This window comes from Mixophyes fleayi, chromosome 2 (assembly GCF_038048845.1).
Source record: "Mixophyes fleayi isolate aMixFle1 chromosome 2, aMixFle1.hap1, whole genome shotgun sequence".
NCBI classification, from domain to species: Eukaryota; Metazoa; Chordata; class Amphibia; order Anura; family Limnodynastidae; genus Mixophyes; species Mixophyes fleayi.
This window is the reverse complement of record NC_134403.1, coordinates 375,362,831-375,388,518: the sequence shown is the minus strand read 5'-3', so window position 1 is coordinate 375,388,518 and position 25,688 is coordinate 375,362,831. Positions and strand designations below refer to the sequence as shown.

The 25,688-nt window shown below is 43.9% G+C and overlaps 1 protein-coding gene across 1 annotated transcript in view; it reads left to right on the top strand.

Annotated features, from left to right (window-relative positions):
* The window catches only part of LOC142139676 (V-set domain containing T-cell activation inhibitor 1-like), a 42,910-nt gene extending 35,067 nt beyond the window's left edge, over window positions 1-7,843 (top strand). Inside the window, exon 7 of the mRNA XM_075197492.1 lies at window positions 7,752-7,843. The gene's annotated coding sequence lies outside the window, so the exon portion shown is untranslated. The remainder of the gene's footprint in view (window positions 1-7,751) is intronic.
* Window positions 7,844-25,688: the final 17,845 nt, after the last annotated feature.

Here is a 25,688-nt window from a genome sequence, read left to right as displayed (position 1 = left end):
GTGACTGTGAGCTGATTCCTATCCGCTGCCTCCGTGCACTACAGTCTTCTAACCACTTCAACTCTACCATGTATCATTGGGACTGTTAGCTGATGCCTATCCGCTGCCTCCGTGCACTACAGTCTTTCATTCACATCCACTCACCTGTTCATGATTGTGACTGCCAGCTGATTCCTATCCGCTGCCTCCGTGCACTACAGTCTTCAACCTGCAACCCGTCTGTGTTTCATCGTGACTGTTTAGCTGATTCCTATCCGCTGCCTCCGTGCACTACAGTCTTCAACCTGCAACTCGTCTGTGTTTCATCATCATGACTGCTAGCTGATTCCTATCCGCTGCCTCCGTGCACTACAGTCTTCAACCTGCAACCCGTCTGTGTTTCATCGTGACTGTTTGGCTGATTCCTATCCGCTGCCTCTGTGCGCTTCAGTCTTCAGTCCTTGTCAACGCTCCCGTGTTTCCTTGAGTCTGCCTCCACTATTGCTACCCGCTATTCTCCGTGATCAACAGTGCCTGTTCAACTCTGCTCTCCCGTGTCCCATCGTTACTGCACCTGCTGGTTGCTATTGGCTACCTCCGTGTTCCCGCAGAGACCCGCTGCTGCTACTCCTCAGCACTACTCATCCATCTACTGCTGATCCGCTCTCCACGCTTTCCTGTGTTCCCTGCTGGTCTACCTACCCGTGCGCTGCACCTACTAGACCACCGCTTCACCCATCCAGGGACTTCGCATCCTGCCGGCCTCCTGCCGTTCAGGTATCTCTGCACTCCTGTCTGACTGCCTCCTGAACCACGGTATGCATACTTCTCATTGACTGTGCTGTGTATTGCATACCTTGCTGGACTGTGTTGGTTCTCCTCTGGAGTGTGCTATCCGCTGAGTCTATTGCCATCATTGACTGTGTTATCTTATGCTGGACTACTTCAAGAGACTTTCTATATTGGCAGTATTGTTCAGTCATCTATACATTTATATTGTGCATATCACTGTGGTTCAAAGTCAAGGTGCCCGTGTATATATTGTGTTGCAGTCTCTCCCCGTGCACCTCCTCACATATATATTCAGTGGTACAACTTGCTAGTGGCAGACCACTGACCCCTGTTTACAGTTTCACCTGTTCCAGTATCCTCTCACATAGCAGTGGTACAACTTGCTAACGCAGACCACTGACTCCCCGGATACCTCCACTTGGATTCCATTCCTTCACTCAGACAGCGGTACAACTTGCTATCCGCAGACCGCTGACTCTCATCACCTCCTCGTTTCTGTTGGACATTCCTCCTCACTATAGCAGTGGTACAACTTGCTACCGCAGACCACTGACTACCTTCACGTGTCCTTTGTCCATACAGTTCCTCGTGTATTACTACCTCCATATTGCCAGTGCTGCTAGTCATAGACTTTCCTGAGCATCTCATCATCTGCTATTTCCTGTTCCGTGATCACCCTGCTACCAGAGTACCATATTACCACCTATACTGCTCTGGTAAGCCTATCACCTGGTGATCCCTGGGTAAAGACTCCTAGTGCCCGTGACAGTAAGATCAGGCCATGACAGACCCAGATACGGAACCTACTGCTAAAGAGATGCTGCAGCATCTGGTCAGTCGTGTGGAGCAACAGGATGCTCGCCAACAGCTGTTACTTCAATGTTACCAATCGTTAACCTCCCAAGGAACATCTGGACAGACTGTTACAGCTAGTATTGAAGCTCCTGTGCTTTCCTCCGTTTCCCCAGTGCCATCCCAGGTGTCTACAGCTCCTACGCTTCACCTGCCTACTCCGTCAAAATATGACGGGGACCCCAAAACTTGTAGAGGTTTCCTTAACCAATGTTCAGTCCATTTTGAACTCCAACCTCAAAATTTTTCTACCCATCGTTCCAGAGTGGCCTATCTTATCTCATTGTTTTCTGGACAAGCCCTGGCTTGGGCCTCCCCTCTGTGGGAAAGAAACGATCCAATTCTACAAGATAGTGCCAAATTCATTTCCACGTTCCGAAGTGTGTTCGATGAACCAGGTCGTGTGACCTCCGCTGCTTCCAGCATTCTTCGTTTGCGACAAGGCTCCCATACAGTAGGACAGTATGTCATTCAATTTAGGATCTTAGCCTCTGAACTTCAGTGGAACACTGAAGCATTAGTTGCCGCCTTCTGGCAGGGGCTCTCCGATAAAATTAAAGATGCACTGACTACCCAAGAGCTTCCTTCGTCACTAGAAGATTTGATCTCTCTTTGCCATCGTGTAGACATGAGATTTCGTGAAAGAGAATCTGAGAAAACAACTTCTGCTAAAGCACCTCTTCGTTTAAACCCTCAATTTCGTCCAGTTTCACCTTCTGTGATTCCCATGGAGATAGGACGTTCCAAATTATCTTTAGAAGAGAGGAAACGAAGAGTAAAGAATAGACTCTGTATCTATTGTGCTGATTCCACACATATGCTCAGTTCTTGCCCTAAGAAATCGGGAAATGCCAGGCCCTAACTAGTTCTGGAGAGGTGAAGTTAGGGTCCCTGGAGTCCTCTCCATTGTCTATGAAATCTAAAGTCTGCGCTTTCGATGTTACGATTTCCTTTGCTACTAAATCCTTTGAGTCACAGGCATTGATTGATTCCGGAGCAGCAGGAAATTTCATTTCTAAATCACTAGTGAATCAATGGTCCCTACCAGTGATCACTTTAAAAACACCCATTACTGTGACGGCTATAGATGGATCACGTCTCATCAATGGTCTCATCACCCAGAGTACGTCTCCAGTAACCCTTCAGATTGGTGTACTACACCATGAAGAAATTTCGTTTTTAATTCTTCCTGTTACGACAAGTCCGATTGTCTTAGGCCTTCCATGGCTTCAATGTCACTCTCCCCAGATTGACTGGCGCACCCCTCAAGTTACGTCTTGGGGGCCTGAATGTCACCATCGTTGTCTCTCTCAAGTTATTCCTCTTAAAGTACAGCAATCTTCCATCTCATCTTCCTCCCCGGGACTCCCTCCTCAGTATGCTTCATTTGCCGATGTGTTTGATAAAGCTCAGTCTGAACGTCTTCCTCCTCATCGTTCTTGGGATTGTCCGATCGACCTTCTACCTGGCAAGACTCCTCCCAGGGGTCGGGTCTATCCTCTCTCGTTACCTGAAACTCAAGCCACATCTGAGTACATACGGGAGAATCTCCAGCGTGGGTTCATTCGACCTTCCACCTCTCCCGCTGGAGCTGGGTTCTTCTTCGTCAAAAAGAAGGATGGATCATTACGCCCTTGTATAGATTTTCGTGGACTCAACGCCATTACTATCAAGAATCGGTATCCCATTCCGCTGATCACTGAGCTATTTGATCGCATCAAGGGAGCTCGGATATTTACTAAGTTGGATCTTCGTGGTGCCTACAATTTAATTAGAATCCGTTCCGGTGACGAATGGAAGACCGCGTTTAACACCAGAGATGGGCATTACGAATATTTAGTAATGCCCTTCGGGCTGTGTAATGCCCCCGCGGTTTTCCAGGGTTTCATCAATGAGATCTTTCGGGACTTATTATATGTATGTGTCGTTGTCTACCTGGACGACATATTGATCTTCTCACAGGACCTGCCTTCTCATCACCAACATGTGGCAGAGGTCCTCTCCAGACTACGGAAAAACTCATTGTTCTGTAAATTGGAAAAATGTTCATTCGAGTTACCCCAGATTCCATTCTTGGGGTATATAGTTTCCGGAGTTGGCCTGAAGATGGATCCAGACAAAGTAAATGCTGTACTACATTGGCCTCAGCCAACTACTCTTCGTGCCATCCAGCGTTTTTTAGGTTTTGCCAATTACTATAGACGCTTCATTCAAGACTTCTCATCCATTGCATCTCCCATTGTGGCCTTAACTCGGAAAGGGGCTAATACTAAGCAATGGTCATCTGAGGCTCTCCAAGCCTTTCAAATCCTCAAAGAGTCCTTCTCGTCTGCTCCCATTCTGCGACAACCTGATGTGACACTCCCCTTCTTCCTAGAAGTAGATGCCTCTAATGTGGGCTTAGGAGCTATTCTCTCCCAACGCTCGGAGCAACAAAAATTACATCCTTGTGCCTTCTACTCTCGGGGTCTCCTGCCCGCAGAGAAAAACTATACTATCGGGGACAAGGAGTTGCTGGCCATCAAAGCTGCATTAGAGGAATGGAGATACTTGTTGGAAGGAGCTCGCCATCCGGTGACGATCTTCACGGATCATAAGAACTTGTCATATTTGCAATCTGCTCAATGCTTGAACCCTCGTCAAGCAAGATGGTCTCTTTTCTTTTCCCGTTTTAAATTAATTATAACCTTCAAACCAGCTGCTAAGAACAAGAAAGCTGACGCTCTATCTCGAGCTTTTGTGACGTCCTCTGATGTAGAAGAGGTTCCCAACCATGCTATTCTAGACCCCAAATGTATTTCTCTGGCTGCTTCATCCACCAAAATGCTACCATTTGGGAAGACCCTCGTGCCTCCTACTCTGAGGAGGAAAATCCTTTCGTGGTTCCATGCCTCTCGTTTTTCTGGACACGCCGGTGAACATAAGACCTTTGAGATTCTCTCTCGTAGTTACTGGTGGCCTTCAATGAGGAGAGACGTCAAAGAGTTTATTGCTTCCTGTGATTTATGTTCTCAGTTCAAATCCTCCCGCAGAACTCCAGCAGGGTTGCTGCGACCACTACCCATTCCGTCCAAGCCTTGGACCCATATTAGTATGGATTTCGTTACTGATTTGCCACCAAGTAAGAATCACAATACTATTTGGGTAGTGGTAGACAGATTTTCGAAGATGGCTCATTTCGTCCCTCTGTCCGGTTTACCTTCCTCGTCTACTCTGGCTGAACATTTCATTAAAGAAATCTTCCGCATCCATGGATGTCCGTCTGAGATTGTGTCAGATAGAGGAGTACAATTCGTTTCCAGATTCTGGCGGGCCCTTTGTAAAACCTTGGGCATACGATTAGCACTCTCATCGTCTTACCATCCGCAATCTAACGGACAAACGGAACGAGTCAATCAAGATCTTGAGACTTTTATTAGGATGTTCTCTTCAGCCAACCAAGACAACTGGGTAGAATTGCTCCCTTGGGCTGAATTCGCCCATAACAACATGTACCATGAGTCATCATCCAAAACTCCATTCTTTGTGGTCTACGGTCACCATCCGTCTTTTCCGGAATTTCCTGCCCTCCCGCCCACCCAAGTTCCTGCTGTGGAGACTGCTTGTCAGACCTTCAAAAATATCTGGTCTCAGGTCAAAACCTGTTTAAAGAAGACATCTAACAAATATAAGTCTTTCGCAGATAAGAAGAGGCGGGCTATTCCACCACTAAAAATTGGAGATCGTGTCTGGTTATCTACCAAAAATATTCGTTTGAAGGTTCCATCTATGAAATTCGCCCCTCGTTTTATTGGTCCATATAGGATCATTCAAGTTATCAATCCAGTATGTGTTAAACTTCTTCTTCCTAAGAATCTTCGGATCTCCAATGCCTTCCATGTGTCCTTGCTCAAACCTCTCATCATCAACCGTTTCTCGACTCCTTCCTCAGCACCGCAGCCAGTTCAAGTTCATCAGGAGGAGGATTTCGAGATTACTGAGGTATTGGATGCAAAAATTTCGCGAGGAGTCCTCCGTTTCCTCGTTCATTGGAAGGGCTTTGGTCCTGAGGAGCGTTCATGGATCAAAGCTGAAGATCTTAATGCTCCTGCCCTTCTGAAGAAGTTTTATTCCAAAAATCCGGACAAGCCCGGTTCCAGGCGTTCTGTGCCCACCTTTAAAAGGGGGGGTACTGTCACTCACCGGACTGTGAGTGCTTCTTCCCGGACATTTAGGAACCGTGGCCGTCCTCCATCCTGAGGGACTGCGCATGCGCAGCCCTTTCTATACCTCCAGTGTATGTTCCTTTAACTTAATTGGCAGATCAGGCAACCTCCCTATATTAAGCACCTGTGGTCATCACCACATTGCCTGATCTTGGAGTCTCATTCCCCATGAGTCTCTGAAGGTGTTCCTGTGTTTCCTTGTTTATTCAGCCCTGCTGATTCCTGTGGTTTCCAAACCACTTCTACCTCTGTGGTTTCCAAACCACTTCTGCTACTGTGGTTCCCATACCACTTCTACCATCTACTGTATCATCGTGACTGTGAGCTGATTCCTATCCGCTGCCTCCGTGCACTACAGTCTTCTAACCACTTCAACTCTACCATGTATCATTGGGACTGTTAGCTGATGCCTATCCGCTGCCTCCGTGCACTACAGTCTTTCATTCACATCCACTCACCTGTTCATGATTGTGACTGCCAGCTGATTCCTATCCGCTGCCTCCGTGCACTACAGTCTTCAACCTGCAACCCGTCTGTGTTTCATCGTGACTGTTTAGCTGATTCCTATCCGCTGCCTCCGTGCACTACAGTCTTCAACCTGCAACTCGTCTGTGTTTCATCATCATGACTGCTAGCTGATTCCTATCCGCTGCCTCCGTGCACTACAGTCTTCAACCTGCAACCCGTCTGTGTTTCATCGTGACTGTTTGGCTGATTCCTATCCGCTGCCTCTGTGCGCTTCAGTCTTCAGTCCTTGTCAACGCTCCCGTGTTTCCTTGAGTCTGCCTCCACTATTGCTACCCGCTATTCTCCGTGATCAACAGTGCCTGTTCAACTCTGCTCTCCCGTGTCCCATCGTTACTGCACCTGCTGGTTGCTATTGGCTACCTCCGTGTTCCCGCAGAGACCCGCTGCTGCTACTCCTCAGCACTACTCATCCATCTACTGCTGATCCGCTCTCCACGCTTTCCTGTGTTCCCTGCTGGTCTACCTACCCGTGCGCTGCACCTACTAGACCACCGCTTCACCCATCCAGGGACTTCGCATCCTGCCGGCCTCCTGCCGTTCAGGTATCTCTGCACTCCTGTCTGACTGCCTCCTGAACCACGGTATGCATACTTCTCATTGACTGTGCTGTGTATTGCATACCTTGCTGGACTGTGTTGGTTCTCCTCTGGAGTGTGCTATCCGCTGAGTCTATTGCCATCATTGACTGTGTTATCTTATGCTGGACTACTTCAAGAGACTTTCTATATTGGCAGTATTGTTCAGTCATCTATACATTTATATTGTGCATATCACTGTGGTTCAAAGTCAAGGTGCCCGTGTATATATTGTGTTGCAGTCTCTCCCCGTGCACCTCCTCACATATATATTCAGTGGTACAACTTGCTAGTGGCAGACCACTGACCCCTGTTTACAGTTTCACCTGTTCCAGTATCCTCTCACATAGCAGTGGTACAACTTGCTAACGCAGACCACTGACTCCCCGGATACCTCCACTTGGATTCCATTCCTTCACTCAGACAGCGGTACAACTTGCTATCCGCAGACCGCTGACTCTCATCACCTCCTCGTTTCTGTTGGACATTCCTCCTCACTATAGCAGTGGTACAACTTGCTACCGCAGACCACTGACTACCTTCACGTGTCCTTTGTCCATACAGTTCCTCGTGTATTACTACCTCCATATTGCCAGTGCTGCTAGTCATAGACTTTCCTGAGCATCTCATCATCTGCTATTTCCTGTTCCGTGATCACCCTGCTACCAGAGTACCATATTACCACCTATACTGCTCTGGTAAGCCTATCACCTGGTGATCCCTGGGTAAAGACTCCTAGTGCCCGTGACACATAGTCTATGAAATGTATTACTGGAATAGATTATACTAAAGCAGGTTATCTCTTATTACTTACTAACAGGACAAGTAACATAGTAACATTGTATCATACACATCTGAAGTAATCTGCTCTGTCTGAGGATTGACCTCTCCTACTGATATTCTGATCCTGAGGAACATGACGTGTGATTATTCTACAGCCTATAATATGAATAGTGGCTGCTTGCTGAGGTCTTCTCTGTCTGTTTATTCAGGATATAATTCAGATGTACAGTAAGTTACTACACAGTGCAGAATATAAGAAGTTCTACCCTTAATAGACAAGCATAGAAACAATTGGGAACTTCAATGACCATTGATTCATATTAACTCTGCCCCCTAATGAACACTCCCAGCGTCTGACCAGCTATTCCAAAATAAATGTGTTGTTCTGCAGGTCTCCTTACATTTCCATGTCCAAGGTCGTCTCACAGATGGTCCAACACTAGACACACTAGACATTGTGTCATCAGTCCTTGCATCCAGTCTTTCTCTGGTCACTGACAATAAGATTACTGAGGAATCCGAGGCTTGGGTGATGTGTGCTCAGCAGGTGAAGACCATCCTCATACTAGTTCCGCTCTCATGAGAGGCTGACACATTGTCCACACACAGGAGATCTACACACAATGTGTCCACTCTCAGGCGCCGCCCCGCTGCCTCTTCGGGACGGCCGCCTGAATTTCCTCCTTGTGCGTCTGGTTGCCAGGCAACCAGACGCACAAGGTTGCCTGTTTGCACAGCAGTGCCAGAGTATCAGGTCTTACCTGCCTCCAGCGTTCCTGTGTTCCAGTACTTAGCTTGTTCCTGACTCTTCTTGCCTGCCTGTGACCCTTTTGACCCTGACCGTTTGACTACCCCTTTTGGATCTCCCTGTTGTACCACGCTCCCAGAACGTTACCGACCCGGTTTGTCTGACAACTCTTCTCACGTACCTCGCTATCCGATTCGTGGAAGGACCGCGACCTGCGTGTCTCCTGCAGCGAAGTCCATACGTCCTTGCGGTGGTCCCTGGTGAATACCAGGGGCAGGTTAGATTCCGCACCTTCCTCCGAGTAGTGCCAACGATAGCAGGTACGCAACGCATAGTCGTGACACACTCTGCACAATTCCAGCTTTGGTATTGAGGTGAACTTTGATCTCTATAATCTATTATTGAAAGGTCTTAGAAATTTAATGGGACTAATTAAGAGCTAAGGAAAATATGCTGTATGCCGATTAAAAATTGGTGCAAAGATGCAAAAATCATAAAACCCTCTATTTCTACCACAATTCTAGACCGTATAATGTGTCTCAGTCAGTGTCCATTTCATTATATGCACTTTGTCTAAACTGTATGCAAATGTCTATATCTAATATGAGGTATTGTTCTTCACATAGGCAGGTATAGATATATATGTAAGTCCATTCTGTGGTGTTATGTAACCACCAAGTGGATGTGGAAGGTCAGAGTCGATGATCTTTTAGGATAATTCTAGCAGAAAGAATGTATACAGGGGAAGGGGTGTCACAGGTGCCCCCTCAGAGGGCCCAATGCTTCAGGGGCCCCACACCAAATAGCTCCCGTGACACAACCTGCCCTATGGTACAGCTGGTATTAAAGATGCAGAGCGAGGGAGGGACTCAGCAAATATAAGCCGAGTACAGTAACGGTTCTTATAACTGTACCATGTAAACACACAAACGCCTATTATCTCATGTGGGTTCTGGACACCTAGTGCAAGTACACACTCTGATGATCAGGGGAGGGCTGGCAAATTCTAGTCCAGGGGTTGAGAGCCGGCTCAGCAACCTATTAGGAACATTTTAAAGGGAAAAAAATGCAGGAAGCCCAGCGACCCAGCCTAAGGTAGCCCCACTATGGGACCAGCCCTGGGGCAGATGCCCCCCTGCCCAGCCAACCCCTGCTGGTGATGAAGAGCACTTGGATGACTGCAGATTGACCTCTCCAGCTGCCATATTGTATGACGTTGCTGTTGACTATTACTTAACTGATATATATTTTTACTGCGGAAGAAATGAAGATTCTCATTTTTTACAGGGGGAAATAACATGTTTGTGTTTCATTTCATTTAAATTTAATTAACTTGTATTTTTATTTTATACGGTAAATACGACTTTCACGTTTAATAATAACACTGTGAGGACAATACTCTCTGTTACATATCTCACACTTCATTACATTATTATATTGTGTACAAACCGGGTAATGTGACTTTATCATATACTGCACGCATGTAAAGACGCATCTTTCACTGACATACACCTGACACATATACTACTGGAGCAGAGCTGGAAACATCTTCATACCATGAATAACATTTCAAAGTTGGAGAAACGCGTGTGTCAGGGATCTTCTGTGCTGTGTGATGGGGCTATGATGATGGTGAGGGGAACAAGATAGCATTAATGGGACCACACTGCCTCCAATATATATTACACAGTGCCCCACACTTGTAGAGACTGGCTGTGATGTATACATTATTTCTTGTGACGTAAGATCTAATAGTATTTTTCATTCACTCTTACTTCACTGTATGTTTCTTTGGTGTCAATAAAGCTTCTACTTTTACCCTGGGTGACAATGATTTGATATCTGTTTCCTTTATTCACCTTCAATCATTTGCTTTATTACAGGTACTTTTTTTGTCTTGTAGTTAATATTTTCTATTGCAATTCATAGGAGAGTTCATTATTATCCCTCTGAATATTAGAAATATAGTAGATGTATTTTTCTGTTGCAGACATAGTCCCAGATCGCCAATATCTCACTCACTGCCTCAGTTATAATCCTGTAAGCCAATTATCATTGTAGCTCCTTGGAGTAATCATTAGAGCAATAGATAGTAACTTTCTGATAGACAGTATCAGGGCACACACAGGCTGTCAACTCTGCCCAACTGACAGAGAGTACCAAGAAGAACTCTGCAATAACTTCTTCTCCAGATTAGGGTTTAATAGGATAACTTGCATCCTCTGCCCGCCCTCAGGGAAAAAAATTACCTACCCAGATGTATGTAAGTATGTGATAAAATCATGTATTACATTTATGAAGTCAAAGTACAGAAACAGTCATTAAAGTAATGGATTAAAACACACTCAGACTACAGTAAATGAACATAAAAGGACATATAGAGAAAACACTATACCGGCCTCTAAGTGGCCAACCGTGGGGAATCCTCTCTATGCTTCATGCTATTCCATCCTGACGCTGCCGGAACGGCACCGGTCCTGCTTCAATGTCACCTTTTTTGCAGGCACATAATCCTCCAGACCCTCAGGAAATCCAGACATAGTCCTTCACTAGTCTAATTCTTCAGTCAGTCTGAGGAGCTATAACCCTTTGACATTCTTGATATCCTGGTCACGAACACCCATGAGAATAATATCGTATGCAGGGGCGCCGGGAGGGGGGTGGTGCGGGTACAAAGGTAAGTATGCTGGGCTTGGGGGAGGGGGTTATTATGTGTCTGGGGGGGATATGAGTGTATGGGGGGGCTTATGACGTGTCTGGGGGATACGTAGTGTCTGGGGGGCGTATGACATTTCTGGGGGGGGGGCTTATGACATGTCCCGGGGGGGTTGTAATGTGGCTGTGGGGATGGCTTGATAAATGTTTTGTATCATTATAATGTATGTATTATAAACTGCATGCTAAAAATGAAGGCACTCAAAAACCCTTAATATACATATATATATAAATGTATATTTTATAATTTTATTATTATTGTGAGACATGGGGGAGATTCAATTAGATATGAGGTTTCTCAAGAACGTCTTCGGGACACTTCGCAGCGGAGATTCCTACTTGTAGTTTGCGCAGTGCAATGTCCGCGTGCCACAACGCAGCAGTTGAATCTCCCCGAAATTGTTACTTTATGAATAAATTAGTTTGGAGTTTAAAAATTTTATGTAATTTTTTCTTATCGTTATTGAATTTATGTTTAAGAGTTTTTGAGCGCCTATTAATTGTTATTGTGTATGTATCTGTGTCTGGGGTTGCAGAGCCCCTAGGAGCAGCCATTTCTCTTATACACTTAAACTTGTGTTTCATTATTCCAAACATATAGATATCTATGATTATTTTTATCACACATATTTTGCTTGCTATATAATTATATATTGTGTGATCTGTGTTGTGTACATCTATCAGTGTGAATAAGAATCTTTACAGGGATCTGGAGGCCCCCGGATCTGAGGGCTGAGGGTACACCGGAAGGACTTGTTCTTTCATTTCATTCACATAATTCCAAATTTAGTTTTCGGTGTATTTTTTCTTTAAATACTAATTTAAGTGTTGGAAACCCACAGATACTGGACACGCTTTAATGGTTTTTAATATTGTGTGTAAATAATATATTATATGGTTTTAAGTGAATGTAATGGTTTTATTTAAAGCCCATTCTCTCTGTTCTTTATATACAACTTCACAAACAACTGTACATGCGGTGATTTGATAAGTATCACACATATGCAGAGTTATTATTATGGTTTCCTATTATAGACTCTCACATGTGTTATTAAAGAATTCATGTAGTTTTTCAACAAACAAGTTAGATCAATGTTTTCAATAAGGATATAAAAACGGTACAATGTTTGTGTGTTATTTGTCTAACTGGACTCTTTATTCCTATATAACTATACGACAAATACTGGATCACAGATTGTTCTAGGGGGTCACTACTTTGTGTCTCGGTTACTGCTTTATGCAATATTTGTGTGAAGATGGTTTTTATATACAATAATGTATGTGGTCTTTTATAACCTTAGCCAATGTTATGTTCTGTCACCATTTTCTACACAAGAGTATTTAATTTTTAAATAAATGCCAAAATAGAATATTTTTATTTGTTACAAAATAAGCATTTGCTTTTATAGGAAGCCCTTTATTATAAATTACCATGCAAATATTTTTTACATGCTTTTCCTTTTTTTAAATTACATTTTTTTAATGATGGACTCTATAAATGAAGGGTCACTAACTACTAGCACAGGGGTCAGGGAACAGGGGTAAATTACCCCAAATGGGGTAAAAATGAAATTCCTGGGGGTAATGCTGACGATTCACATGCTGTCAGTTGGATTGTAGACCCCTTTAAATGTGAAATTGCTGTTGTACCAGAAGAGCCTCAAGGGTTGGCAGAGACACTTCTTGAGCTTCGATGCAATAATGAAGCACGTATTGCATTTGAAAACAAAGCAGATCTGTCATATTTTTGGATGTCAACAGCTGCAAAGGCATCAAAATTGCACATGAGGAGGCTGTCAAAAGTTGCTGCCTTTTGCAACAACCTACCTTTACAAACAAGGATTTTCTACTCTAATGAACAAAAAAATAAAGCAGAAAAATCGATTGGACGCTGAAGACTGTATCCAAATTGCTCTGACATCAAAATGCCCCAATATTGATGCTCTCGTATCAAAAATGAAGCAACATCATTTCTCCATAACCTGAAGTTTTGAAGTTGAAGCTTTCAAAGAATTTTTGAATAGATTCAATAACATTTTGAATTCCAATAATTAGTAACATATGATTTCTTTCCTTTCAAATCAAAGGAGTAACGCCGGCGTATCTAAATATATTTTGGAGTAAAAGGTAAAAAAGTTCCCTGACTCCTGTACTAGCACTTACCCGTGATAAAGTCAGATATCCAATGAAACGCGTTGGTTCCTGCATTATACGATCAGTTTCTCATTGAAAAGTTTCACATCTAATATGTTTGAGCCTTGCAGACTTCCAGAACCAGAGGTGGCACATTGTGCGCGCTCCACTGACTCTCATGCTCCTCTCCATAGCCACCACTCAGATGCCCTGACCATCTGTCTACAAGGCCCCTTTCTGCTCACCACCAACATCGATCAATTGGGAAACGAGTATAGGATAAGCTGACAGTAGCACCAGGACATGTTATTGATCTTTACGTCTGTCTCATCTGCTTTTTTCTTTTCTTCCCATTATTTAATATATATTTTATATTCTAAGTAAGAGTGAAACGTGTTATATTTTTTGCAAAAATAGAGAAGAAACTGTTTTATTGTATTTTATTATGTTTTATATGTATTTCTTTGTAGTTCAATTGCTATTCATTGCTGGGTTTATTATACTATGCTAACCTTAGACAATTATCTCAGGTCACAACATATCTGTATTGTTACTATGCACTAATTCCATATAAAATGTGTTAGAGTTATTGTTTGTGTATACTGTATGTAGGGCTACTGAGAAAGGTGCTATGTGTGTGTATATATATATATATATATATATATATATATATTGTATGATACAAATTACTGCAGTACAACTTTGGTGTACGTAATAAAGCAAATTACATAATTACATATACAAACAGTATATTTTGACAGCAGGTTGTAGCTAATAATGATTTTCTTAGACTGATTTGGTGCACTGTAAATTATTTTAGAATTTAAATAGATTAGTACAAAACTTTTCTAATTCACTAAGATAAACATCTAGGACGTGTTCTCAGACTGAGGACACTATATATTAGACTGAGGACACTGTATACTAAACACTTCATAGTCAACTCTGGGTTCAGTAAATACAGTATCTGATTTATATGCATCAGCAATAATATATTTTATTATACAGTATATTGATATTATAACAGTGCTACACTTCGGTCCAGTCTCCCATTTTTATTATACATGATACATTGTCTGTCGCACTGCACGGTACCTGTGATGGTTCCCAGCAGGACAATGACATGAGCCATCATGGCCCCAGATGAAGACAGGAACCTGCACTTTGATCACTTCAGTTACTGACCATAATCTCAATCCAGCAAATTGTGCATCTTATTTCACAAAGATGTTTCAGTTGTTTTATTGGAAATCACTCCCTATTGGGCCACATTAATATAGACTGATTACTATATATGGGAGTCAAACATTATTATACTGTACAGGTGTCAGAATAATATTTCTGGTTCAAAAAGGTTGTGAGAAATTAGCACTGGATGTGTAATAACTGACACATTATAACATCCTCCCACCTTTATTCACACTGGTTACCTGTGTAACTTGACCATTGGCTGTTTTTGTATGAGACGCATGCATTAAAACATTTTTTTTTTCTTATCACTATTCAATTCCTCAACATTTTGCTCAGTCTTCACTAAAATAACTTTTCCTATATTTTCCCTATAGAAAGAATGAGGTAGGGTTGTCTCCCTTAAATCAGCTCATTACCCTGAGGTAATAGATACATAGATTTATAATGCCCGTATCTTAATGGGGAAACATCACTAATGTACAAATATATTACAAAATGATCAAAAGAGCTTTAATATGTAAATTGTTCTTGCATTTAATATATATATATATATATAAGCAAAGATGCCTATTTGCCACAGCGCTCCTGCATAGGGACAGGTGAGATTCCGGGAACTCTGCAAGGGAAAGCTGCACGAGTTAATTCCCACACAGTCTTTCTCCGCTACTGTCTCTAAGAGCTTCCACTGCTTTTCCTCTTTCCTCATTCTCTGCTTCTATCTCTTTAAGAGCTGCAACTGCCTTTTCTTTTGCTTCACACAACTCTTGTAATTCTCTTCTCTGGGAATCAGAAACAGCCTCTTGGATTTTTATCTTTACAACACAATGCTGCTTTGACTCCTTCAACTCTTTCTCTAGCCAGGAGATTTCTTCTCTAAAAGTTCTCTCCATGCGATCATACTCTGCCATCCTACATAGTCTGACCGAGGTAACACTAGGCTGGGGCAGAGAGCACAAAATTCTTCAACTTCTTTTCCATTCTGCAAATTACCATGCACTGTTTCACATTCACTCCGCTGGGAATCAATTTTGGTCCCACCTGTTTGTACACTCTCTTTCTGACACATTTTATTCTTTTTCTTGTCCATCTTGACTGGAGTAAGAAAATTTATGCTGGCAGCAAATTACTCTTGATTTCTATTTGCAGTTTTTAAACATCAAACTTTTCACTCAGCATTTTCCACAGGTAATCAGAAGGGCAAACAGGTGCTTTATCCTGCACACACAGGTCAACATCAGACTTCTGAGGACCACACCCAACTCACAGTTCAAAGAACAAACAAGGTGTGGCACTACAATGCCCAGCAATTTTAAAAAACTTTGGTTTCTTTTGAAAAACAACAGACACTGCCCAGTTCAAGTAACATTACTCATATATTTCTCTACATAGAAAAAAAAATGTTTGCTTTCTCAGCAATTTCTTCTCTGTAACCGACAGCTTAATACACAGTTTGGTGTGTGACAGTGGCAGTCAATATTTTCCACACACCACCTTTTGCATCTAGAGGTTGGGTGGACAGCTGTGCGTTGGCTGTACTTGGCGATCCCACTTCTAACACCACTTGTAACAAACAGCCTTCTTGTAGCACTTATGACACCGCTTATGTCTGACACCCCGCAGACATCAAACACAGAGAGCTTCTAATCAAATGGTGCTTTATTGTTTGCATCACAATAAAGAGCAATACTTAGGATGACACCAGTAAACAATGCACATTGTTTACACCTCCTGGTGACCCTAATGCTAGCTAAACATATTCCAGCTCTTCCAGCATCAATCACCAGCCTAAAATGAACAACACAGTCTTTTAAACCCCCCCCAAACACTACCAGGAGAATTATTAGTCAGTATTGTCGCGTTCTCAGGGGATTATAACTTACCTGTCACGCATTTCACCCTCATATATCCCTCCATCTGTCTCCCCTGTATTTCCTCTCCCATTCTTCTCTTTCTCATCTTATATTCCCTGCTGATTCCATCCTAGTAAATATAAAGCTACAAAAGCTACAAAAATATGGAGGGGGGGGGAGGGTCCAGTATGATATCACTGGCATAAACAGCATTACATATCTTATCATTAGTAGAGCTAATATTGTCCATCCTCCTTTGGTGAAAGCATTTTATTGTAATTTATTTTGTGTAATATCTGTTATTAACACCTTAATTTGTGCTCTTTTTGTCCTTGTCTCTGTTGTATTAGTTAAAGCTCCTGCCACCTAAATTAATAATAATCCATGGGATGGCATCCATCAGTCATAATAGCTCAGTGTGGTGATATCCCTCCTGGTAACTGGAGGGATCCCCCTTTCCCCATACAAAAATGGGAAGAAATACATCGGTGCTCAGGATCTTGCTTCCTACTTCAAGGACAAGATTGATAAGATCCAACTAGAAATGGTGTCATCTCCCTCGACAAGCAATCAGCTCAATTCCTTCCCAGCATCCTCTGACACCTTCCCTTCATTTGAACTCACAAATGAAGATGAAGTATCTACTCTATTCTTATCTTCCTCCTCTACCTCCTGTCTTCTTGATCCTATACCCATACAGATAAGTAGAACCCTGTCTCCTGTACTCATTCCAACTCTAACTAAAATCTGTAATCTATCTCTCTCTACTGGTATCTACCCGTCATTATACAAGCACGCAGTGATTACACTTATTCTGAAAAAACAAACCTCAGAACCAAACTCTCTCTCAAATTACCGCCCCATTTCCAGCTGCCGTGCCCCATCCAAGCTTCTAGAGAGAATTGCCTACACTCGCCTCACACACTTTCTTACAGCAAACAACCTACTGGATCCTCTTCAATCAGGTTTTCGCTCTCAAAACTCCACAGAGACTGCGCTGACCAAGGATGTCAAAGATTTGATCACAGCAAAGACAAAGTCCATTACTCTCTTCTAATTCTCCTGGATCTCTCTGCTGCATTTGACACTGTTGACCACTCTCTTCCCATACAGATGCTACAATCCCTAGGTCTTGAAGGCACTGTCCTAGCCTGGTTCTCATCCTACCTATCTAATTGTTCTTTCAGTATTTCTTTCTTACTTTTTCTGGATCCACCTCTGCTCCGCTTCCTTTATCAGTTGGAGACCACAAGGCTCAGTCCTAGGTCCTCTGCTATTCTCTATCTACACCACTTCTCTTGGAAAACTAATAAGCTCCTTTGGATTTCAGTATAATCTCTATGCGGATGATACACAAATTTATCTATCCTCTTCTGCTCTCTCACCATCTGTGTTGTTTCGCGTTACTGACTGTCTTTCTGCCATTTCATCTTGGATGTCTTCTCGCCAACTCAAACTCAATCTTTCAAAAACAATTAATAATATTCCCACCCAACAATAGAAGCTTCCTGCCTGACATTTCTATTTCTCCCACCCCACAAGCTCGGTTTCGAGGTGTAATCCTTGACTCGCAACTATCCTTTGTTCCTTACTTCAACTCTATGTTTACATCATGTTACATACATCTAAAAAACATTTCCAAAATTCACACATATCTCACACAAGACACTGCAAAAACTTCAATTCATTCACTCATCATCTCCTGCATCGACTATTGTAATTCCCTCCTTACTGGTCTTCCTGAATCAGACTCGAGCTCCTACAATCTATTTTACATGCAGTGGGTAGATTGATTTTCCTTGAAAATCGTTTTTCGTCTGCTGAGTCACTCTATCAGTCGCTACATTGGTTGCCTGTTTCTCAAATAATCCAATATAACATTCTTCAACTGACATACAAGGCCATCAACAAAACTGCACTGACATATATCTCCTCACTTGTCTCAAAATATCTCCCTACTCGACACCTCCGTTCCGCACAAGATCTTCGTATCTCTTCCACTGTCATCACATCCTCACATGCTCGGTTACAGGCATTTTTTCGGGCTGCACCCACTTTGTGAAATTCCCTCCGTCGCACAATAAGACTTTCCTCTAGTCTTCAAACCTTCAAGTGTTCTCGGAAAACCCACCTCTTCAGACAAGCTTAGAATATTCCTCTACTACCCTCTTTATCTCCCTAGGTTACCCTATTATCATCCTCTACACAGCTAACACAAGACAATAACCCTCTGACCAACATAGTTGTGTGACTGAGCATACAGCATACTAAATACTTTGTAATCTTTTAATTCTATCTGGACAAATATTCAATATGATGTAGCACTTACCCTTGTGTATCAAACCATTGTCCCATAGATTGTAAGCTTGTGAGCAGGGCCTTCTTACCTCTCTGTATGTATATATTACTGTTTGTTCCCAATTGTAAAGCTCTACGGAATCTGCCGGCGTTATATAAATAAATGTTGATGATTATAATGATTCCATGGTCAATGAAGCTTAGATGTCATTTATTCCCCATTCTAATGTTTGGTCTGAACAACAACTGAACCTCTTGACCATATCCGCATGCTTTTATGCATTAAGTTGCTGCAACATGATAGGCCGATTATATATTGCGTTAACGAGCGTGTATACAGCAGAGCACGTTGGCCGGTATAGATATCCAGGAAGTCGAGAGAGTGGGCAGATTGTGTATCTTTCTGTACTACTGCTCACTCTCACCTCAGCCCCATTTTTACATTTTTAAACTGTTATGTAATGTTTTTCTATTTTTTGTTTTCTGAATGTTCGAAATTATATGTTGATTATCTTTTTGGTCCAAACTAAATTTAGTGCATTATTTCCTACTATTTACTATTTTTTACCATGAGCTATAATCATTTATTAGTGTTTTTTTAATTTATATTACTTCATCTAACTTGTTCCTTTTTATTAAGTATCTGGCTACATATAAATCAAGTTGTTATAATAAATTATCAGAAATGTCAGGAGTTGGGAAAAATATTTTGATCAAACAATATTATTTTGTGTCAATTGTGACAATTTATTGACATTTCTAAAAAATAAATTTCAACATCAAAAAATACTTTTATTACATTTGGATTGACAATGTAACTGACAATAATTAGCCCAACAAAATTGTATTTCTTTTTCCCTCGTTTTCCTAGATTCAGAGCAACCACTCAGTGCTGGAGATCACAGGGGAGTGGGGGTATGAGCCACCCGGGACACCAACCTCCAGTCCGCTTGCTGGTCCTACATTGTCACCATTCATGCACCTACTGGATGGAATCCAACAAGGTGTAGAGAAACCAAATAACTACTGTCAGCAATTCATCCAAACCTCCAAGAGATACAGGACCAGTAGTTATACCATTATGAGTGTCAGAATACATCAAGAGGGGATTGGATGGTCCCCGCGGCCACAGGATTGGGCCCCACATTTGGCCTCAATGAGTCTAAGCCTGATGGAAAAGAAGTTTCCAGACCTGACTCTGCTCCTACGAGCTCAGGCCACACTAATATGTCTGCCTGATGCAGACATAGATATTCATAAACATAATATAGGACAACATAAAGTATTTGTGTTTCAGAATATTTATTTCTAATTAGAACGTACAACAGGAGTTTTGTGGAATAAATACTTACAGATCTATTTTTCTTCAATGGTGGAAGGTTCCAGATTTAGATCTTCCTACTGCTCCCCAAAAATCTCTACTTCTTCCTCAAAAGGCACCCCAAACTTAACTGCGATATTATGAAATATGGCACACAGACCAAGAATGTTGCACACAACATCCGCCTCCTGCAGAACGAACAAGGCAACAAAAATGGCCTTTCAGTACACATATTTGTTCAATTGTCGTCCTTGTGGAGGCATGTAAGGAATTGTAATCAACTTGTTCGTCTGTGGCTGGATTTAAATGGGAGAAACCATAGTTGGAAAGGGTAGTCGCTCTCTAAAACACACTTTACAATATATATGTGTGTGTGTCTTGTACATATGTATATATGTATATACAGTTCACACGACAATCCCAAACTGAGCAGCGCCACAAGCCTAGCAGTGCCATCACAACCATTGCGGATGAAGTAAGCATGCATCGGACTCAAAACACAAGCAGCCGCATGCACCGTTATAGTGATTTTGCCGCTGACCTGCCTCGACAGGGCGATTCAAGTCCACATGGACCAAACATCAAATGTTCAAAAGTTACCTTTAAAACTTGGAAAATCCGTAGAAAAATGGTGCCGGAACTCAGTTCCGGTGAGTTATATGACAAAAAATGCACTGTGTGTTTATGTGTGTGTGTGTGTGTGTGTGTGTGTGTGTGTGTGTGTGTGTGTGTGTGTGTGTGTGTGTGTGTGTGTGTGTGTGAGAGAGACAAAATTATATACAATATATTTTAAAAAGAACATGATTCTAAAAAGGTTAGTTGCATTAAAATAATAAACTTACAATATACTTATATTACCAGTCATGTTCATGAATCCCTAGTAAAATACTATTATTACCTAATAGCCATATGTGTTCACCTTGCCTCCGTGATAATCTCTGCCATATGACGGCTTTCTTTATAACAAAGGAGTAATGGGCACACCCCGGAAGTGTGGCAACGATGCTACAGATGAGGAGAGATGTGTCACATATAGCCTGCACATTGATGGAAGGAACATGTTTCTAATCCCAACAATTGCAATCATTTTTTCCCAATGGGACCAGGGCTACATGAGTGGCATCCACCTATGACATGTGGAAAATAAGTAATGTTGCAAAATTGTTGCTTTATAAGCAAAAGGGATTCCTCATCGAATTGCAAATAACAAACTCAGTGCAGCACAACAAGAATGCAGTCTGTGACATCCCTGCCACCATAACTTGTGTGGTCTGGAATGATGCAGGTGCACTGAAATGTAACACAGCCAACAATTTTAGTCAGCGGTGATAATCCTGAATGGATGCTGATCATAAGTGTGACCATAGTGCGTATTTGCACCTTCCCTCCAGCAGCCACAAGAGCTACGGCTCTTGACAGGTGTATATGCAACTCTGTGCCTCAGTCACAATTCCGAAAACACACCCTTACTGTACTCTGCCTACTTTAGACTGCTCCTTCCCTCCCCCATTCTGCTTCTCTAAGCGTAAAGAGGGCCAGGTTTCAGATGTCAGCAAATCTGCATGCACACTAATGCTTACACTTGTTTCTGAGCATAAACAGGTTAAGACCTGATCATACTATATCAACATTTGCTGTTCCTTCTGCTATAGTGGATTCAGGCCTGTAAGATGGGGTTCACAGCACTACATAATGTTCAAAACTGAGTTTATTTTTGTAATCTCAGTAGGGAGAAAATGTTTACTGACCTCAATTTTTTTCTTATTGACTGTTGAATATTTTCCTTATTTTGTTGCTGTCAGTAGATATACTGACAAATTGCAAACCCAGTCAGCCATGTGGGGCGGTGAATCAAAGATGTAACTTACTTAAAGCGTGGCCGTCTATACGAGTATGGAACACACACCAGTCTTTTTATCTTTTCTTTTCCACATGATTGGCATGACGGGTCTCTCACCCTGGGGAAATTATGAGCTTTACTCATCTCCTCTATCTAAAGACAAAGGGGTCTATTTATAAATGCTTTTCTGATTCTACCGGTATCATTTCTTACTACTGCTTATCGCAGTGATAAGAATTGTATTTTCGTAGGTGTGACAGGATTGACCTCCTAGTCCACCCTGTCCGTGTGTTGCTGAGGACTGGCTGGGCTTGCCTTGCCACCGTCTCCTTTCCCTCTCCTGAATTTGCACTCTAACTGCAGTAGGAGGGGCTTTTGCTGCTGCCACCATTAGGCTGCTTCTCCGGCACCTAGAACCGCATCCTTCTGGGTAACTCTCGCTGCTAGTGTACTGCCTCGCTGGGCACCTAAGCTGGTACCCCTGACCTCTTGTCTTCAGATCAGGGTTGCTTTGGATGGTTTCCCCCGGAAACACACTGGCCAGAGCTGCAGGTGGTGGGCAGAGTGGGGGTACTGGATGCTGGGTCCCAACCTCAGAACAGCCTTCAGTGTGCACATAAATAAGCCTGGAGGGCCCGACAGATTGGTAAGTTTCTGTGTTCTTTCTTTTTTTCAATGCTTGGCCCGCGGCACCCCAGTGACAGCGCCGCGGCAACCCTGGGAGCCGCGACGCACAGTTTGGGAACCGCCACTCTAGAGACTAGAGTGAGAAGTATAACAATGCAGTATGTGTGCAACAGATGTTAGAGCTACATAATAGTACTCTTCCTTATTACTCAAAAATATATGACAGTTACAATCTGATCAGGTACCTTACTAGTTAGCACTGTGGTATCACAACACTGGCGCCATGAGTTCAAATACCAAATATGACCTCAGCATCTGTGTGCAGCTTGTGGGTTTTTGTTTTATCAAATTTGCAAGGTGTACAATTAGGATACTATTTAGATAAAGTAATGGTTTGTTTTTAGGTAACACACAAACACTTGTTAGCTTGATTTTTACTTTGTCATTCAAATGTGATCTACTACGCGCTCTACCACAATGATAAATCTGTCCTCCTATTTTAGATGTATCTCACCCTCCAATGTTAGGCCAAGGTGCCCCACGGGTCACATTCACATTATTATGTGCATCCATAAGAATGGCCTAAGACTCAGAGGGGGTGGGTTGATTTTTAGGGCTCTTTCTTGGACTAAAATGTCACAGTGTCTTGAATTCTTGTTTTTTCTCCATGTCAGGATTTCCCAGGTATGACCACGGAGAGGAGATAAGTGGTTATAATGAGTTTATTAATAAACAGAGATGACAAGGTAACTCATGAGACAGTTCAAAGTGCAGATGAGAAACAGGTAACTGCAATAGTAGTTTTCAACAGGCAGCGTAGAACTACAAGTACCAGGTATAATGGTTGAAGATGCAGGAGTCCAGGACACAGGTAACAGCAAATAGTGGATTTCAACAGGCAGCGTAGAACTACAAGTACCAGGTATAATGGTTGAAGATGCAGGAGTCCAGGACACAGGTAACAGCAAATAGTGGATTTCAACAGGCAGCGTAGAACTACAAGTACCAGGTATAATGGTTGAAGATGCAGGAGTCCAGGACACAGGTAACAGCAAATAGTAGATTTCAACGAAGAAATATGCAGGAGTCCAGATAGCAGATAGAAGCTGAGCACAGGGAATGCTCCTCTGAATGACCTGATGATCTGGCCCAGACTGTTTGAAGCAGGCAGGTATAAATAGGCCTCATGCAGCTGAAACCACTCCCAGTGATCAAGGAGAATAATCAAGTAGCACAGTGGCCCCTTTGGTAGGCAGTGGTACTACAAGTGGAAAGCATACCAAATCCAATAGAGTCACTGCAGACAGCAGCTGCAGAGTGCAAATCGTGACAGTACCCCCTCCTTAAAGGGCGGATTCCAGACGCCCAAATACTAGAAATGGTCAGAAAAGTCAGAGTCATAGTCCAGAATTGGGCATGTATTTGAGAAGTCTTCATGCAAGGACGGGAAGGGTATAGAAACCACCCCACAGGGGAGTTGAGATCCAGGAGAATCTTTCTTCTTCTTCTTCCTCTTCACTTTCTTTTTATGGTTTTTAGAGGGTTGCTGGAAATGGAGTGAAGAAAACGATAATCTCAAAGTGGGAGTAGCTGGAGATAGAACATGTGGCATAGATGAAGCACTGGGAGTGAGAATAGCAGGTGCTGGTGTAAATTCTTTGATCACGGCCTCAGTAAAAAGCTGTAAATCAGACAGAATGGGATCTTGGGTTTCAATTAAGGGCTCTGCCCATTCCAAAGCTTCCCCTGTAAAGTTGGCCAACATGTAAAACACTTGCTTTCGTTGAGTATCAAGGAGGTTGGATACAGAGGGAAAATAGGATATACAGAATTTAATAAGAGCACGAAATTGCTGAATATCCCCATTGAAGGTAGGTGGTTGGAAGACTTGAACAGAAGGTGAATTCGAATTAGCATGAGACTCGGCCAGCTCGGGTTGAACATACATCCCTTGGGACTTGGGTAGGACCCCCTTGGCAGAAGACAGTCCATACTGGGCAGATGACTTGGCAGGGCGCCCGACAGGAGACCCGGACTGGGCGGCAGGCTTGGGAGCGGGCCCGGACTGGGCGGCAGGCTTGGCAGCGGGCCCGGACTGGGCGGCAGGCTTGGCAGCGGGCCCGGACTGGGCGGCAGGCTTGGCAGCGGGCCCGGACTGGGCGGCAGGCTTGGCAGCGGGCCCGGACTGGGCGGCAGGCTTGGCAGCGGGCCCGGACTGGGCGGCAGGCTTGGCAGCGGGCCCAGACTGGGCGGCAGACTTGCCAGCACTTTGAGACACCTGAGGGCAGACAGCACTTTGAGACGCCTGAGGGCAGACAGCACTTTGAGAAGCCTGAGGGCAGACAGCACTTTGAGAAGCCTGAGGGCAGACAGCACTTTGAGAAGCCTGAGGGCAGACAGCACTTTGAGAAGCCTGAGGGCAGACAGCACTTTGAGAAGCCTGAGGGCAGACAGCACTTTGAGAAGCCTGAGGGCAGACAGCACTTTGAGAAGCCTGAGGGCAGACAGCACTTTGAGAAGCCTGAGGGCAGACAGCACCAAGTGGTAACTCGGGCTGGACCGCATGGACTGGCAACTCGGGCTGGACCGCATGGACTGGCAACTCGGGCTGGACCGCATGGACTGGCAACTCGGGCTGGACCGCATGGACTGGCAACTCGGGCTGGACCGCATGGACTGGCAACTCGGGCTGGACCGCATGGACTGGCAACTCGGGCTGGACCGCATGGACTGGCAACTCCTCTGGAGCAGACTGGAAGGGCAGCGCCCCCTCTGGAGCGGACTGGAAGGGCAGCGCCCCCTCTGGAGCGGACTGGAAGGGCAGCGCCCCCTCTGGAGCGGACTGGAAGGGCAGCGCCCCCTCTGGAGCGGACTGGAAGGGCAGCGCCCCCTCTGGAGCGGACTGGAAGGGCAGCGCCCCCTCTGGAGCGGACTGGAAGGGCAGCGCCCCCTCTGGAGAGGACTGGAAGGGCAGCGCCCCCTCTGGAGCGGACTGGAAGGGCAGCGCCCCCTCTGGAGCGGACTGGAAGGGCAGCGCCCCCTCTGGAGCGGACTGGAAGGGCAGCGCCCCCTCTGGAGCGGACTGGAAGGGCAGCGCCCCCTCTGGAGCGGACTGGAAGGGCAGCGCCCCCTCTGGAGCGGACTGGAAGGGCAGCGCCCCCTCTGGAGAAGTCTTTAAGGGCAGCGCCCCCTCTGGAGAAGTCTTTAAGGGCAGCGCCCCCTCTGGAGCGGACTGTAAGGGCAGCGCCCCC